The following is a 6,811-nucleotide window of genomic DNA, read 5'->3' as shown; positions in this document are numbered from 1 at the left end:
TATTTGCTGTGAGGATGGGTATATATTCTCTAAAACTTACAGGAGGGGGTTGTGAGGACAGTGCTGCATTAGCAGAAAAACAACTCCATAAAAGGAAAGCGGCCTTGGGTGTTCTAGTCTCTTCGCTTGCAGATATCTTTCACCTGCAGGATGAGGCGATCGCTTCTTATCGCTCTCAAGGCCAAAGTCGTGAGCACATTTTTATTACACAGTTGCACAGTAACTTTAAAGCTGAACAATATTTAAAGCTGAATAATGTTTAAAGCTGAACAATATTTAAAGCTGAATAATGTTTAAAGCTGAACAATATTTAAAGCTGAATAATGTTTGATCAGATTATATTTTCTTCAGAAGTTAATAAAGTGGACTTTTTATTGTTACTAAGTTCTTAATCTTTTTAAGCGCAATATTGCTTTAACTTTTAACTGAATAGGAGTTATTTTATACTGTACTTTTGTGTTTGGCCATCAAAAACAATATCTTAGTCACTAAACTGAGACAAAGTAGGTGGAAAAGGAGAAGACGTGGGAGAAACTGGTGCATTAATATAGCTCCAAATTATCTTTGAGAAGTGCAATGTGCAGCAAAGGTGCACGCCCCTGCTAAATGAGCCCTGACAAGCTCTCAGTGATGCCAGAAGGGGAAAAAATGAAGGGAAATGGAAAACAAAGCCTGAGAAACACTTCATCCAGAGCTGTTTTTTTTTTTTTTTTTTTTAACATTTTTTGTGTGCCGTCTTTGACTTTATTTTTACAAGTCAGTTCTTAATCTGAAAACTGCTTTCTAGTAATTGGTCCTAATGAGGAACAAATAAAAATGTGCTCACTGCACGTGTTGTTATAGTTGTGTTGAAAGAGAACCACTCAGAAAACGTCACACATTTCAATCTACATACTGTAATATCCCAAAATTAATAGCAAGTTAAATAAAATATCTTTAAGGAAACCAAAATATACCTGAAGCACAATGCTATTTATAGGCCTTTCCATCAAAGACTTCAGCTTTCCACTATGTGGCTATTTAATACCCTATTTATTGTACTTTTTCTCTATAAATACATCTTTTCCGCTGTCACCTCCAGTAACCCTGGTGTTATGTGAGTCTTGACCAGACGTTACAGGTCACCTTCCTGACATAATCCAAAACAAACAGTTGACAGGATAACCCCTGGCCAGGTTAGAGGATTACTGTCTGACTTCATCATTCAAAAGACACTACTGCCTCCCCCTCCATTCATGCATAACTAATCACAAGTACACAAGTAAGCTTTTCCAGGTTACTGGATTTACAGATCCATGCGTGTACGTGTATGCGTGCATATATGGAAAATTTCTTTTCACAGTTTATTGAGCTCTTCCAGATTACCTCATTTGTTTGTGTAATTATCAGACAAAAGCACGAAAGCGGGGAATTCTTGTATTCTGTAGTTAAGTCCTGTTGCATATGAGGGTACCAGCCTCGGGTCATTTGAGTAATGACTCAAGTTCTCTCTCATTTGCTCTCTCTTTTTTCCTTTTTGTGAAGCTCTCTTCACCCATAAAGCATTTTGCTCTCTCACTTCTCACTTCAAAATATTTTGTGCAACATAAACTGATGCAATCTACTGTTTATTTTGAGATAGTGTGTGTGGGGGAAAGTCTCAGTGACAACACACAGGAAGCTGTGTTTTCCTGCAGTATAGGTAATACAGACATAAATATAAACAAAAGATAGAAACATTAGAAACATAAATAGAAACTTTTTTTTAACTCATTCAATTAAATGATACAAACAAAAATTAACTACCTTCAAATACTTTCTCTACAAGGCAATTTGTCCATAATTTTTTTGGAAAAAGCCCAACAATTTTGCAATTCAGCCTCTGTACAGCACCACAGGGGATTTTTAAATCAGAATGTGATTGTAGTACCGACCTCTGTGTTATTGTCATTGTCTATAATCAAGAGATGTCTCCAAATACGTAAACTGGGTTTACACCAACGTGCCAGCATCTGGTTATGTTCAAGAGCAAAAAGGAAGATCAACCAGAATAACAGGAAAACAAAAGTATGGGGAAAGAGAAACAGTCCATGATGTGAAGCATACCACATCATCTGCCAAACAATGTGGAGGGAATGTAATGGGATGGGCATTTATGACTGCCAGTGGAACTGAGTTACTAGTGATAACTGACGATGAACACTACACTGCTGATAGATGTAGCAGGTCCCTTTGGGACATGGTCACCACTTGTGTCTTTGGGCCTTAGGACTCTCCTCTCGACTCGTACCAGGGTGGCTGCCTGTTGCCTCTGGTCATCTGGGACTCTCATCCTTTGGCTGTGAGCTCCCCATCTACAGCCTCCTGCCTTCTCCTGCTAGGATGGATGCACAGGGGTCGCCAAGATGTGATAAATGAAAAATACAAATAGAAATGAATAAATAAACACATAAATTTTTTTTCACATGAACAAGAGGAGGCTATAGAGATTTTATATAGATATGTTTAAAAAGCAAAATGTGTATGGTACCACAGTGCATTCAGATTACAATTATGATTGAAAAAGCTGCCATTCAGGATTGGAGCAGGATGGATTCAGAAGTGTACACGGCAATACTCTCTGCTTAGATGCAGCTAAATATTGCTGACTTAACAGCACTTCGCAGTGTAAGCAGATATCGACCCTGCAAAAAATGCAAAATAGGAGTTTAAAATATCCCAAGAGTTTCTCAAGAAAAAGAAATAGACTAATATTCAATGACCAAGTCGGTCACCTGATCTCATCGTGCTTTTCATTTATTATAAAGGAAACCTGAAAACAAAACTAAAACCAAAATGACCCAAATACAAGCAGAATGTGCTACAGGAAATGCCTAAAAGAGCATCTCAGGTTAGGAAATACAGCTTTTGGTGATTAACTGCGAAGGATTTTCATCCAAGTATTAGGAACAATTCTTAGTTTTAAAATTGTGTTAGTTTGTCCAATTAATTTTAGGGCTGTAATTCCTGCAGAAGTTTTGTAAGTTGACAGTCTGCACATTAATCACATCTTAATTGTTTCCACTGTGGTGGTGTAGATGGAAAAACTACAAAAACAGTGGTTGCGTGACAAATTATAGACCTTGCTATAACTGGGACTGAGTCAAAATAAGCTATATTATACTACCTTTCATTGTTTGTACATGCTGTGCTTGCTAGCATTAAAGGGATTCAAGTTTATTCTAAGTATAGTGTCTGTGTTCATTATAATCAGCCCCTGCACACAGTCCAACTGCATGGCTGGGAAGTTGGCAAAATAAGATTGCTTTAAATAACTGACAGTGCTTATGCTTATTACAATAACAGATCATCAGTGGAACAATGGACTATTGTGTGATGGATGTTTTGGTTGCAAACCTTTTGAGTTACTATAAATCAGAATATCATCACAGACACAATAAAAAACACACTAATTCCAAGTTGATTGGTGATCTTCAACCTGTGCTTTATGCTGTTGTCCATAAGTTGTTATAATGGTATAATCATTGGATCAACAGTGCAAAACAAATTTGGCTCTTTTTTAATTAAATTAGTAAACTTTTACATACAGAAATGATCTTAGGAGATAATCTTTCATTCATATTCATTTGAACTTGTATCACACAAATTCCACACGGCTTTCAGACAGTAAAAGTTCAGATTTAATGACTGTGCTGTTGCTGCCTGTCAGCGATGTTTAACTGCTTTCATCAAGGCTGTATATTATCAGTGTCTTGTTTTCTTTTCTCTGTAGCAACTCTGTCCCAGCGTGCCAAGGAAGAATGTCTTTTTACTCGTCTATATGTTTAACCATTTAGATGTGTAATTACATGCAATGTTGGGTGCCGTTAGCCAGAGGCCAGATTTACTCCAGTTCTCTTGAACAAAAAAAATTGCTCATGACTGAGAGTCAAAAATAATTACAGGCCAAGCAGAACAAGCGTTTATGTCAAACAATGAAGGCGGTTGCCATGTAAACCACTTTACTGTACATTTATCATATGCATATATCGTATAGACAACAAAAGCTTGACACGAACAAGTAGTTTCACTTTAATAATCTCTTGCTAGCGCCTCCTGTGTCATTTCCATACCCACAAATATTGGCATCTTATTTATTTATAAGATGTAGCACTGTGATCTTTTCAGTATAGCTAATTTCATGTATTTATTTGTAATTCTTTGTTTGTGATTCAGGAGAGTTGTTTAGCTCAGAGATTAGCTAACCCCGTGCATTCTGGTTAGCTCATAAGATGCCTAGCAACTCTGCTAAAACTTTGGGCTGATGGAGCATGCGCATTAGCGCAGACTCATTGCTAGTGAATAGCTAATATCAAAACAGCTGAGCCAACAGACTTCCTATTTGCTTCTTGCACATATAAATGGAATTACAGTTTATAATCATACAGTTCTTTTGGAGTTTTAGATATCAGGCTTTTAGCCAAAGGTTTCTGAACATACAAACCTTCAGAAACTTGGATTTTATGCTACTAATGTTAGACATTGAAGGCTAATGACATGCTAAGACCACTTTAAACATAACATGAGTTCCCAAGTGTAAGATTCAGGCTGAACGATGACTGGGAAACCGTAACTTAGTTTATAAAGACCATAGAGCATAAATAGACGATCAGAAAAAGAAAAGAGAGGCAGGACTACACATACTGTACAGACGGAGGTAATGAGACACGGGTGAGGGCAGGTGGAAACAATCTGATCCTAGAAGGGAAAGGAACAAAAGAAAACAAACAAACAAACATTTCAAGTAAAACAGGAAGCAACCAAAGCGAAGTTAACTAACATCAGAGATCAGTTTTGATCTCTAGTAACTAAAATATCTGACTGTTTTGAAGTAGCAGAGTATGTACAACAATTTAAGTACATCACTTTAAATTAAGTTTAGCCTAAGTAGTAAAAATATTTGAAAATGTGCTTAATTAAACAGGTGGTTAAACAGATCTGCTAATATTCTGGAAGAGCTGCACTCATCAACCTAGTGCCTATACTTTATTTACAAGTATTAGTCCATGTGCCATCTGTCTTTTCTGACATCTGGGCTGCAGCTGGAGCTGGGAGCGTTTCCTCTGTCATTACTATTACAGTCTGCAAGGAAGTCTTCGGTGTCTGTAGACTCTTTAGCTCAGCACTTTCATTTTTTAACTGCACGTACAAAATAAAAACAAATGTGTACCAATCTCACGTGTTTCCATCAAAGGTATCAGTGTTCTTTTTTCTCTTAAACGCATGCTTCATCTCATAGACTAGTAAATGTAGCCAGTCAGACTCAGTGTGTGCAACAGTAGAAAAAAAGGCAGTCTCATATCATTGGATCTTGATGTGTATTCAGCACATGTAAACAAACAGAATTATATCACATACTGATTTTTAAAGAGATCCAAGAGTGTGGAGAGATACTGATGAGCTGATTTGGTATTATGTCTGATTTATTGTGTTTTTAAAGCATACCAACATATCACAATCTTACAGCGTTTAATTTTCTATCCATATTTTAAATCACGACTCCTCGTTTTACATTTTCTGATCAAAACGTCACCTTAGGCGCAGTCACAGTAAATGATTAGTGAACGGGTGGCTCGATGCTTGAATTAATTGTTAAAGCTAAACAAATTTGTTTCTTCATCCATTTTCCCCAATGAGTCAGGCAAAAATTCATTTTTTAACCTTTTTCACATGAGGGTAAGACGCGTTCTACGCGTTTTATTTTCAACTTTAATTTATATATTTTATCTTATTCTTCCCAGTTAAATTTACCCTTCATTCTAATTTGTGTTGTACAGTTATTTCATTTTTAACCTTAATTTATATTTTATTCCTTCCTAGTTAAATTTACCCTTTTTAATTTTTCATATTTATTTCCTATCTTATTCATAGCCTTTTCCTTTTTTGTTCTCTTTAGGTCACGAGCAGTTGTCCAAGCATTTCACTACATATCGTACTGTGTATGACACACGTGTACGTGACAAATAAAATTTGAATTTGAAGCCCCACCCCCTGCTCCTCCTTCCACACCAACATATTCCTGTCAACTTTCCCAGACAGCCTTGTTAACTTGTCTACCGCACTCTGAACTTCTGCCAGTACGGAAATAATAAACACATTATTTCTTCGAGTCCACTTAACACCAGCCATCACTTGCTTCACACTGATTTTTCTGTGGTTGACTTTAGTAATTCTCATTAAGTAAATTACACTTTCCAAGGTTGACACTTCTTACTTAACCTGTTGCAAAATTCCAGCAGGACTTATCAGGGTCTCGTGAGAAAACAAAAAACCAGAAAATAACGCAGAGTTGCTGAATAACTTTAGGTCTTTCAAATTTGTATAGCAAAGTGTTAAGTCTGAGTGATAATGGCTGAGAACAGCTTAAAGTGGACATTTGAGTACTGTTTTCTTTTTAAATAACACACCAAGACACAAGGCATGATTTCAACTGATGTGTTACAGACACTTTCCCATGCATCCAGGAACTCTTTGACTTCCCTACAGTTTTTACAACTGTTTGTGTTAACTTTAACAACAGTAATGATTTAACACTCTGCCTCAAACTGGATGCCACTTGTGCTTTTATATTCAAATTTGAAAATGAAAAAGCAATTTGTTGCTTGCCTAAATCTGACACCAAAAAAACGGTTTTATTTTATTTTATTTTTCTCAAGTCAAATGAAGACAAGTTCCACTGACTAAATTATACAGTTTAAGAACTACTGTGTGGGAATTAGTGGCATCTAGTGGTGAGGCTGCATAATTACAACAAAAAGAAAACCGCTTCCTCACAGGTCCTGGTGAGGCGCGC

This window comes from Astatotilapia calliptera, chromosome 5 (genome assembly GCF_900246225.1).
Source record: "Astatotilapia calliptera chromosome 5, fAstCal1.2, whole genome shotgun sequence".
NCBI lineage: Eukaryota > Metazoa > Chordata > Actinopteri > Cichliformes > Cichlidae > Astatotilapia > Astatotilapia calliptera.
Note: the sequence above shows the minus strand (reverse complement) of the source record.